Source organism: Podarcis liolepis, assembly GCF_965112155.1.
Source record: "Podarcis liolepis genome assembly, chromosome: 13".
NCBI classification, from domain to species: Eukaryota; Metazoa; Chordata; class Lepidosauria; order Squamata; family Lacertidae; genus Podarcis; species Podarcis liolepis.
This window is the reverse complement of record NC_139573.1, coordinates 45,163,625-45,176,001: the sequence shown is the minus strand read 5'-3', so window position 1 is coordinate 45,176,001 and position 12,377 is coordinate 45,163,625. Positions and strand designations below refer to the sequence as shown.

General features: G+C 46.0%; 1 long non-coding RNA gene across 1 annotated transcript; it reads left to right on the top strand.

Moving 5' to 3' along the window:
• Nucleotides 1-399: 399 nt before the first annotated feature.
• Nucleotides 400-10,388, top strand: LOC310690884. The gene is made up of 4 exons (XR_014518249.1): nt 400-502; nt 5,263-5,379; nt 8,362-8,735; nt 9,209-10,388. It is a non-coding gene; the product is annotated as an uncharacterized lncRNA (long non-coding RNA).
• The last annotated feature ends 1,989 nt before the right edge of the window (nt 10,389-12,377 follow it).

Here is a 12,377-nt window from a genome sequence, read left to right as displayed (position 1 = left end):
GATGGGAAGGCATTCCACGGGGCGGGCGCCTCCTGAATGGAGTTTAGGAAACTTGCTGCCCCAGGTTACAGACTCCCCTTGACCTAAACTGCAAGAACAACAAGGTCTGGCTGGTGGAGCCTCAAATTAAGCTGTCAGCCATTTGCCCTCTTTCTCTAGAGCATCCCGTTCTCTGATACCAAGGTGAAAACAGAGGTATTTGATAAATGTAAACATTCCTGCTGGAACACGCTTCAAAAAAAAATTCTATCCAGACAAAACTGGTGGGGTTCCTCTTTAAGACTCTGATTCAAAGCAGGAAGGCAGTGCTCTTTACCTTGTGGTCCACTTTGCAAACTTTGCAAACTAATCCAGCGGAGAGCTGTGCCAGGCCCTGACTCATCGCCTCTTCTTAAAGGCAGGGCTGCTGAGATGCTCAGAACGTAGAAAATGTCTCTCAAGCAAACCGCTGGCTTCTCCTGCAGGTGGCTGACTTTCTGGATAGCTCTGTCCATTGTGGAAGGTAAGTCTTCTGTGGTTTGTGATATTTTTTCAGTTGTAATTCAGAATTCAAGAGCATATGTGTGTGCAGTGATGCATGAGGGACAGCTGTACGGCAAATGTTGTTATGGTCCATCTCTCACTTCCATACATCACTACTGGGAAAACCATAGCTTTAACTATACGGACCTTTGTTGTCTCTGCTTTTTAAGATGCTGTCTAGGTTTGTCATTGCTTTTTCCCCAAGAAGCAGGAGTCTTTTAATTTCGTGGCTGCTGTCACCATCTGCTGTGATCATGGAGCCCAAGAAAGTAAAATCTCTCACTGCCTCCATTTCTTCCCAGATATTAAACAGTCAAATATCAGTAGTTACAGGTAGGTAGCCGTGTTGGTCTGCCGTAGTCAAAACAAAATAAAAAAAATCCTTCCAGTAGCACCTTAGAGACCAACTAAGTTTATTATTGGTATGAGCTTTCGTGTTTTGCATGCACACGAAAGCTCATACCAATAACAAACTTAGTTGGTCTCTAAGGTGCTACTGGAAGGAATTTTTTTTGTGTGTGTGTCAAATATCAGGTTGTTCTAGGGAAGTTTTGTGGTGTTAACATGTGAAGATAGTATCTGTCTCATTTGAGAGATCTTTAAAGCTGGCCTAGTTTGTTTGGAGCTTATTACATAGGCAATTCTAGTAAATGTTGAGGTGTTGCTTGTGGGGAAAACACTACAAAAATTTAGAAATGAAGGACACTTTGTCTACTCATTTATATAAGTGTTGATATAGTCCCTCAATTCATAATGTATAACAAGGTGGTGTACTGACACATATACAATAAAAGCACGACACCATTTAAAAAACAGTATAAAATGGTATTTAAGAGACTGGCTAACCCAAAGCATTTAAAAATGTGCTCAAGAGACAAAGACCAAAAGCAAGAATGCTTGCCAAATCTTTGTTTGATTTAAATAAAGAATCTTCTGCCAAACAGTCCAGGAGAACGTCCCTTGGGTTTTCTCATTTTTATTATTTAGACAGAGCATGTGTGTGAGTGTGACTGGACCAAGGTCACACTGTGAGCACGAGGCTGAGCGGGATTCAAACACAGGTCCCTCCCCACCCATGCCTGTCCTCACTGTGTCACACTGGCTTCTCATATGCTTAATATGGAAATAGATGTTTGCAATGTATCTCAAGAAAAGACAGCAGGACATAGATAGCTGCACATAAAGGCATATGAGTCTGGGACCAAGAGCTAAACTTGATGAAGTGTTCATTGTGTGAATGCAATTGACATGCATTTTTTTTGGGGGGGGGGTATATAAATTAGCAGCTAATGGGGAAGCCGAGATAATCTCTGGGCTCCGCAAGGTGGGAAAGCTCAACTTATTGCCCCTGCCATGACCCTGACAAAAACTGGCTCTCCAAAACTATCTACATTTCTATAGCAGCTCCCATCAGCACCAGTGGAGACTTCCCTAAAACTGGAAATAGCAGCCTGGGGAAGATGGTTTATATCCCCCTTCCCCACCTCTCTAGTCCTAAGGCTGCTCAGGCTTCCTCACAGCTGCTATTTACGTAACATGTGTATACTATTTATTTACCACAGTATTTCAAATGTATAACCCACCCTTCCTTTCTAAAGGGAGCCCAGTGCATTTCATGATAATAAAACCACATAAAAGCAATTTAAAGCAGTAAACGAGCAGTGCAAAAAACTTAATACGGCTTGCAGCCAAAATACATTTGTGCAACTTACCTCATGCCTCAGTTTGCCGTAAGTATATTCAAAATGGCATTCTAGACAGATCTGATCCCATAGCAGTTTACTGATGGATGCATGAATTTGGGTGTTTCTGTTGTCACCTGGTCACAATCAGAGCAGCTGCTCATAATCAGCCTATTATTTTTCTTAAAAGCTGTTAGTTTCCCAGGTATTTACAAATCTGTGCATCAAAGTTCATTCTGCAAAGTTTCAAACAATAAAATGGGTGTGCTTCGCTGATTCAGGCAAATCCACATTATTTAATGCATTTGACGTGAGCTTGCTTCAAGGAAGTAAATTTTAAATGCTCCTGATATCTTTCTTTCTAGATTTTGGCACATACTTTCTATCCACATAATTGTAATTGAGTGTTACTTCCATGGGCTGGTAAATAGCAGGTTACACCCAGCTACTGTGGCATCAGGAGTCTGTGTTTAGCATAGAGTGTAGGTGAGCGACTTACCGTATTTTTCGCTCTATAACACGCACCAGACCATAACACACATGTAGTTTTTAGAGGAGGAAAACAAGAAAAAAAATATTCTAAATGAAATAGTGGATATATGATTTTTGTGGTTCATGCTGTGGCCACAGACATGTGATCTGACAGTGAGTTTGGAGTAGCCCAATGCAAAAATCCTGAGGATCCATGTGGATCCATGCTTTGTAACCACAGAGGAGGAAAGGAAGGAGAACCACGGATCCTCTGCTCACGACTGCAGCAGATCCCCCCCGCCACCCGCAGGCATTCGCTCCATAACACGCACAGACATTTTCCTTTACTTTCTAGGAGGAAAAAAGTGAGTGTTATGGTGCAAAAAATACGGTAAATACAAATCACACGAAGAAAACAGATACTGAAGCACTATAGAACTGTGGGTAGCTTTGGAGAGATAGTTTTTGTCCTTTGCCCGAAAGCTATATTCTGTAATGTACCATCTTCTATGAAAACGCTGTAGCAGAATGGACAATGTGATCACAAGGCACATGTTCCCTTTGGAATACCGGGATGAAGGGATTAGAGCAGCCTTTCTCAGCCTGTGGGTCCCCAGGTGTTGAACTACAACTCCCATCACCTCTAGCTAGCAAGGACAGAGCTCAGGGATGATGGGAGTTGTAGTCCAACAACATCTGGGGGCCCACAGGTTGAGAACAGCTGGATTAGAGCGTCCACCGCAATTCTATGCAGGCTAGACACCTACCGTATTTTTCGCCCTATAGGACGCACTTTTCTCCCTCCAAAAATGAAGGGGAAATGTGTGTGCGTCCTATGGGGCGAATGCAGGCTTTCGCTGAAGCCTGGAGAGCGAGAGGGGTTGGTGCGCATGGACCCCTCTCGCTCTCCAGGCTTCAGGAAGCTCTGCGCAAGCCGCGGGAGCCCTCCCCCGGCTTGCGCGGAGCTGCCTCTTATCCCGAAGCCCCGGCGCGCTCAGCAGTCGCGCTGGGGCTTTGGGTAGCTCCACGCAAGCCGGGGGAGGTCTCCCACGGCTTGCGCAGAGCAGCCTTTTCTGGGGGCTGGGGTCGGGGGAAGCTCGGGCTTCCCTCGCCCCAGCCCTGCACCGGAGGGGGGGGAATAAAAATATTTTTGTTTATTTCCCCCCAAAAAAACTAGGTGCGCCTTATGGGCCGGTGCGTCCTATGGGGCGCAAAATACGGTAATTGCTCCTGGCATAGCTCAGTTCTTAATCCGAGAGCACCAGAAACACATGGGTGTAACCAGGATTTTTGGAGGGGGAGCAAAACCTGTTACCGATTGATTTGGGGGGGGGGGTAGATGCCCCTCACTGTCCCCCCAGCTATACCCATGCTTCTGCGTGTGGTAAATTTTGCAAGGCAGCCGCTTCTGGTGACAGCCCTTACCCTGAAGGGAGTCAATAGCCAGACTCCTATAGAGAATTTGTAAATGCATGAATTGGCATGTAGACAGTGTTAGTATGTTCAGTTCAGTTCCTAACTTTATTGTTCCAGCCAAAGGCCAGGGCAAACACGTAGCAATAGTCTTCATAAAATAATACAGAACGTACTGTACATCCATAATGTAAGTCGACATCCATCAGCTAGCTACTGTCTGAGGCTAGCCTACCTAAAAAAAAAAAGTATCATGTTGCAGCCCAGGTCTGTCCTCTTTGCTCCCAGACTTACAACACTCTTGCAGATAAATGGAATTTCTGCTCCTGCTGGGGGGCAAAATACTGGGATGGCACAATTCCCGCCTCATTGCACCACTGCGTATGACTGAGACGCAGACACCTCTTCCTCCTTGTAGAGCATGGGTAGGTGAAATATACTGAGAGTCGCAAAGTGATTTCATGCTCTTTATTCAGCTCATAGTGGTGAGGAGGAATGAATGAAAGTCCCCTCAAAGTATCTGCTTTATATACATTATTTACACAATGGGCTGCACATGATTGGCTAATTCTGGAATTCTACTGTAAGCCAATCAGGTTGTGGATTCACTTATATCTGGAGCATGATTGGGTGGTTCCTGCCAACCAATCATACTGCTGCATTGTTCTAGGACCAATCAGACTGCTGCATTCTGAATCCTATTGTTCTAGGACCAATCAGACTGCTTCAGTTTGGATCCTATTCAACTCAGTACATAACAGTAGGCAAACTAAGGCCCAGGGGCCAGATCCGGCCCAATCGACTTCTAAATCCGGCCCACGGATGGTCTGGGAATCAGTGTGTTTTTACACTAGAATGTGTCCTTTTATTTAAAATGTATCTCTGGGTTATTTGTGGGGCCTGCCTGGTGTTTTTACATGAGTAGAATGTGTGCTTCAGTTTAAAATGCATCTCTGGGTTATTTGTGGGGCATAGGAATTTGTTCATTTCCACCAAAAAAATATAGTCCGGCCCTCCACAAGGTCTGAGGGACAGTGGACCGGCCCCCTGCTGAAAAAGTTTGCTGACCCCTGTTGTAGAGTCTGAGGCTAAATGCACTGGCAAAATGGGCACGTCATGGTGTCTGCGTGCTTTTCCTGGCACAGTAAACTAGTTTAGGCTCTAATCTTTCTAGGGAAATATTCAAGTCTTTTCTCTGGTGAAGAAAACCAGGATGTCACTGTTGAGCTGCCCACGGCAGATGATGAGCGTATTGACAACACTGAGTTCCCAGTGGGATGTGGCCCAAGAAGTAAGTATGAGAATGAAATAAGGAAAACGTGTGGATGTCCTTTACAGGCCAACAACAAGGGCTTCGGGGAAATTTATAGGCTAAGTCTACCCTACAGACTATGAGGGACGCGAGTGGTGCTATGGATTAAACCACAGAGCCTAGGGCTTCCCGATCAGAAGGTCGGCGGTTCGAATCCCCGCGACGGGGTGAGCTCCCATTGCTCGGTCCCTGCTCCTGCCAACCTAGCAGTTTGAAAGCACACCAAAAAGTGCAAGTAGATAAATAGGTACCGCTCCAGTGGGAAGGTAAACGGCGTTTTCAATGCACTGCTCTGGTTCGCCAGAAGCGGCTTAGTCATGCTGGCCACATGACCCGGAAGCTGTACACCGGCTCCTTCGGCCAATAAAGCGAGATGAGCACCACAAACCCAGAGTCGGTCACGACTAGACCTAATGGTCAGGGGTCCCTTTACCTTTACCCTACAGATTACACAGGCTAAGTCTACTCTAGAATGTTACATACAGTTTCAGGTTTCAGGTACAGTGGTGCCCCGCAAGACGAATGCCTCGCAAGACGGAAAACTCGCTAGACGAAAGAGTTTTCCGTTTTGGAGGTGCTTCGCAAAACAAATCTCCTATGCGCTTGCTTCGCAAGACGGAAATGTCTTGCGAGTTCCTGCGGGTTCCCCCCCTTTTTCTAAGCCGCTAAGCCGCTTATCAGCTGATCCGATAAGCCGATAAGCCGCTAAAAGCCGCTAATAGCGCTAATCCGCTAATCCGTCAATGGGCTTGCTTCGCAAGACGAAAAAACCGCTAGACGAAGAGAATCACAGAACGGATTCTTTTCGTCTTGCGAGGCACCACTGTACAGTGGTACCTCGGGTTAAGTACTTAATTTGTTCCGGAGGTCCGTTCTTAACCTAAAGCACCACTTTAGGTAATGGGGCCTCCTGCTGCTGCCGCGCCACCGGAGCACGATTTCTGTTCTCATCCTTAAGCCAAGTTCTTAACCCGAGGTACTATTTCTGGGTTAGCGGAATCTGTATCCAGAAGCGTATGTAATTCGAGGTACCACTGTATCAGGTAAAATTCTACATCTAACACACGTGCATCACAATTAAATTTAAATAAATGGGAGTTATTTACCATATAAATGGACTGGATCATAGATACCATATATATATTAAAGATCTCCATACAAAGAGTGAAATCCCATTACAGTGGTGCCTCGCAAGACGAAAAGAATCCGTTCTGTGATTCTCTTCGTCTAGTGGTTTTTTCGTCTTGCGAAGCAAGCCCATTGAAGGATTAGCGGATTAGCGCTATTAGCGGCTTATCTGCTGATCGGATCAGCTGATAAGCGGCTTAGAAAAAGGGGGGGGGAGGGGAAAAAACCAGCAGGAACTCGCAAGACATTGTCGTCTTGCGAAGCAAGCCCATAGGAAATTCGTTTTACGAAGCACCTCCAAAACGGAAAACTCTTTCGTCTAGCGAGTTTTCCGTCTTGCGAGGCATTCGTCTTGCAAGGCACCATTGTATCTCAAGGATGTGAGCACACATCCAATTTGGAACAAGAGACAGTGGACGCAAATGCACTCTCTGGGGGATTTGAGCACCTTTCCTGCCACAAAAAGGTGTGCTTTGAGGGTTTGGAATAATACACCCCTGAAATGGAAGCACAGCCTTCGAGTGCAACGAAAAGGAGCTTCCACCCTAAGCCTCACTTCAGGTGGCTTTAGACAAGCCGCTATCCCTCAGCCTCCTTGCAAACCCCAGCAGGGACACATGGATGTTGGCTTGCCTGACAAGAGGGATGGAGAAGCTCGTTATGGACTACAGCTCCCATCATCCCTGACCACTGGCCAAGATAGATGGGGCAGGTGGAAGTTAACAGTTCGACAACATCTGGAGGATCTGATGCTCTCTATCCCAGCCTTGTAAGCAAAAGCATATATGAAATTCTTGCATCGCTCTGAAGTGCAATATAAATATGATTATGTTACTATTAAAATGCACTCCTCCCTAGTTGTGCAGGAAGGCCTTAACAAGCTCTAGAGGGGGATATATATATATATATATATATATATATATATATATATATATATATTTTACTGGGATGTGGGTGGTGCTGTGGGTTAAACCACAGAGCCTAGGGCTTGTGCTCGGTCCCTGCTCCTGCCAACCTAGAAGTTCAAAAGCACGTCAAAGTCCAAGTAGATAAAATAGGTACCACTCTGGCAGGAAGGTAAATGGTGTTTCTGTGCGCTGCTCTGGTTCGCCAGAAGCGGCTTAGTCATGCTGGCCACATGACCCGGAAGCTATATGCCAGCTCCCTTGGCCAATAAAGCGAGATGAGCGCCACAACCCCAGAGTCATCCGTGACTAGACCTAACGGTCAGGGGTCCCCTTTACCTTTTACAGTGGTACCTCAGGTTGCATACGCTTCAGTTTACACACTCCGCTAACTCAGAAATAGTACCTCGGGTTAAGAACTTTGCTTCAGGTTGAGAACAGAAAATGTGCTCCGGCGGCGTGGCAGCAGCAGGAGGCCCAATTAGCTAAAGTGGTGCTTCAGGTTAAGAACAGTTTCAGGTTAAGAATGGACCGCCGGAACGAATTAAGTACTTAACCCGAGGTACCACTATATATATATAATAGCCTTTTAGCCGCAAAGCCGCAAAGCCTTTAATAGCCGCTAATCCGCTAATAGCGCTAAGCCGCTAATAGGGTTGCTTCGCAAGACGAAGAAACCACTAGACAAAGAGACTCGCGGAACGGATTATTTTCGTCTTGCGAGGCACCACTGTATTATTAATATCTTTCTATCATCTATCTCTATCTATCTATCTATCTATCTATCTATCTATCTATCTATCTATCATCTATCTATCATCTATCTATCTATCTATCTATCTATCTGTTGTTGGCTGAATCTGCAAGAAATGTTCCTATATAATCAAATAGTATATCAGACTTTCCTAACTAACTCCATTTGCAACAGGGCTGACAAAACGGTCCAGGGCCTTTGGTGTGCCGCGGCTCAGCAGTCTGGAGAGGGAGGAAACCAACTGCCAAATTGTCCCCTTAACACCACCAACATCGCCGACCACCAAAGCAAGAACCACAACCCCAAAAACCAGGAAGGCGACAACTCACCGTATTGTGGCGGCAGCGGCCGCACCTCGGCTGATGTATTGGAGGCCTTTTTACCTACCCAGACAGCCCACTTTCTATCGTGCTTTCGTTCCCTTTAACAGACATGCCCGTCATTGGAATGGCAAATCCGTCATTGGAATGCCCTTGTGGAATGGCAAATCCCAAAGTGAGGACTCCTCGGAAGAGAAGTGAAGGAAAAGAGACACACAACTGAGCGATGTAGGGATGATTGCGGAGTGGGCAGTGGGGTCCGGAGGGAGCACACTCCCCACCAGCAGGCAGCCACAATCTGCCTGCGCGCGTGACCCTGGGGTACAGGGCACATTCCCCCTCCCCAGACAAGCCACAGCTATCTGAACATTGTTCCCTCTGTCTGACCTTTTGTGGTCTCAGCAGTCTGTGGTGTCCTGTCTGTAACCTTTGTCTCTGAGACCTTTTGTCTCCTTCGTCATACACTGTGCAAGGGGAAAATGATGCGGTGGAAACAGGTGCCAAAATAACTTTGCACCACCCCACGCTCTCGGGACCGGAAGATGTGTAAAGGTCATAGCCCAAAATGTATCTGCCTGGTTTGCATATTTGTCTGAATAAAAGGAGGCTCCACGGGGCTGGCCGGCAGCTTGCATGCAGCTCACCTGTGCGCAGCTCACCTGATGATCAACACCTGTCTTGTGCCTTCATTTCAGAGCAAGGATGCCCTGTGGGATTGAGCAGTACTAACTCCCCCCACCCCTTAGCCACAACAGAGAACACTTTAAAGCAACAAATTTAAATCCTGGACTTAAGCCTGCAAACGGGTGAGCAGAAAAGGGCAAATCTGCCGGTGGGCTTGCGCAGTTTCTGAATCTAGGATAAAGATCTACTTGTGAACAAGTAGGTGAGCAAGATTCCTTTCGGATAGAGTTGGAAAAGGTTCTTTGTAGCAAACGGTTATGTTTCTCCCAGAAATCTGAAATTCTATAAGGAAACTATCTGGGATTCTGTAAGGTTTGATCTCTGGTAAAGAGGCAAATAGAATGAGTTTGGCTTTTCGCTACTGGCTTCTCTCGTGCTGAATTTCACCAATTCTGCCCCCTGGTCTTGCCCAGTTTCAGAATTTCTGAAATCAGAAGTTGGAAACGAGACCACAACAATCTATTTGAGGCTTGGGTTTGCATACATGGGCAACTCCTTGCCAGAGGAAGAACTGGGATGCTTGTCCAAACCTATCAGGACTTTTAGACACTGTATCATTACGCGGAAATAGTCTTCTGAAAATACTTGCGGTTTTGAAATCTACATTCTCACAGCCTGTATCATGTAGCCGCTGTCAAATCACCGTGCTGCGTATTCTAACAGAACGGACTGCCAGCTGCTCAAATAAATGGATTCTGTTCCTTTAGCAACACAGGTTCTTTCGGATAAATTATCCAAATAGTGATCAAAGCCAGACAGAAATTTGATTAAGGCTTTTATTTACAAGAATGTGATGTACATGTCTGAACATTGCAAAGCCACAGCGCTCAGAAATTACAGGTTATTAAGCAAGCGTTGAAGTCAAAATGGTATTTTTGTGGTAACACTTTTGAGGGGAGAGGTATATATTTGTATAAAGATGATGTTATACTTCATGTCACCTTGGAGAGGGTTCAGGTGTAGAATAAGCACATCTTACAATCCACAAAGGAGTTAAACAGAATTTATTACATATATACTGAAGGTTTCACCATAAATCCTGACAGACGTTTCACCTGGCAAAGGAAGTTTCCTCCCACTCCACAAGGAAGGCAGAGTTATTTCTGGCACAAACAGTATTGATTTTTATTAGCTGTAACGGCAGCATCAAAAACTAACATCCAGCACATGTAAAAAGCATGTTGCCATCAGGAATTTTTTAAAAAACAACAACCACCACCTCGAAACAAATTCAGTATAAAAAGGTCCCTGTGCTAGGAGATTACATTTTAAAATATACACCCATTTTAACAGACCAGTGAGAAATGCTTTTCAAAATAAGGGGCAATAGCTCATGTCAGTTAAAGGGGTCAGGACTGAAGATAAGACTTCCTAGAACAGGCTTCCTCAACCTTGGCCCTCCAGATGGTTTGAGACCACAATTCCCATCATCCCTGACCACTGGTCCTGCTAGCTAGGGATCATGGGAGTTGTAGGCCAAAAACATCTGGAGGACCAAGTTTGAGGAAGCCTGTCCTAGAAGGTAGGCAGCACTTCCAATAACAGTGGAATTTGCTGCCAAGGAGTGTGGTGGAGTCTCCTTCTTTGGAGGTCTTTAAGCAGAGGCTTGACAACCATATGTCAGGAGTGCTCTGATGGTGTTTCCAGCTTGGCAGGGGGTTGGACTCGATGGCCCTTGTGGTCTCTTCCAACTCTATGATTCTATGATTCAATAAACATGCTAATACATAGCATTTGCCTTTATTTGTTCTTAGGACCCCTGACCATTAGGTCCAGTTGCGCGGTTGCGGCGCTCATCTCGCTTTATTGGCCGAGGGAGCTGGCGTACAGCTTCCGGGTCATGTGGCCAGTATGACTTAGCCGCTTCTGGCGAACCAGAGCAGCCATTTACCTTCCCACTGGAACGGTACCTATTTATCTACTTGCACTTTGACGTGCTTTCAAACTGCTAAGTTGGCAGGAGCAAGGACCGAGCAATGGGAGCTCACCCTGTTGCGGGGATTCGAACCGCCAACCTTCTGATCGGCAAGTCCTAGGCTCTGTGGTTTAACCCATAGCGCCACCTGGTTACAATCCTTACAACCCTGCAAAGTAGTTCAGTATTATTGCCCCATATTGCGGATGGAAGCTGAGTGGTTTGCCTCAAATAATCTAGTGAGTTCATGTCAGAGGTGGGATATGAACGGGGTTTTTGTGGTATCAGTCTTCCTAGTCCTACTACAGCAACTCTTTATTTAGCTCCCATTTTTTATCATTCTAGTTTCCATTGGTGTAGTTTCCATGCAGACTCCATCAATTTCTCCTACTTGTTCTTGCCCACTGCTAACTTGGGATATTTAGTGATTCAGGAGCAATGGTGCCTCCTTCTATTTCAGCTCCTAAAATATGGACCCAAACCTTCCTCATGAACTCGGGTCCTTGCTCTTACTTCAGCCCCATCTCTAGACCCCCACATAATGGGATATCCAGCATAATTGTTATTTTCCTATCCTAGTTGCTTGAAAGGGTGAGCGGAGAGGCAGGGCCTTGACGCACAATCGCTGGCTTGGGCTGCTGTTCTGTGTTCACATTTAGCTTAAACCCATTGAGCAGGGTTCGTCTTACCTTCACATTGCCACACTTTTGACAAAGCAGGCTAGGTCGAAAGAGAGTGATTTGCCCAAAGTCCACTTTCTTCCAAAAAACAGGCTGCTGATACTTATGAGCAGTAATAATAATAACAATAATTTATTATTTATACCCCGCCCATCTGGCTGGGTTTCCCCAGCCACTCTGGGCGGCTTCCAACAGAACACTAAAATACAATAACCTATTAAACATTAAAAGCTTCCCTAAACAGGGCCGCCTTCAGATGTCTTCTAAAAGTCTGGTAGTTATTTTTCTCTTTGACATCTGGTGGGAGGGCGTTCCACGGGGTAGGTGCCACCACCGAGAAGGCCCTCTGCCTGGTTCGCTGCAACTTGGCTTCTCGCAGCGAGGGAACCGCCAGAAGGCCCTCGGCGCTGGACCTCAGAGCAGAACGATGGAGGTGGAGACGCTCCTTCAGGTATACTGGACCGAGGCCGTTTAGGGCTTTAAAGGTCAGCACCAACACTTTGAATCGTGCTGGGAAACATACTGGGAGCCAGTGTAGGTCTTTTTTCTGAGGGAACGCATGGGTACGCACACCCCTAAACATTTTGTGGA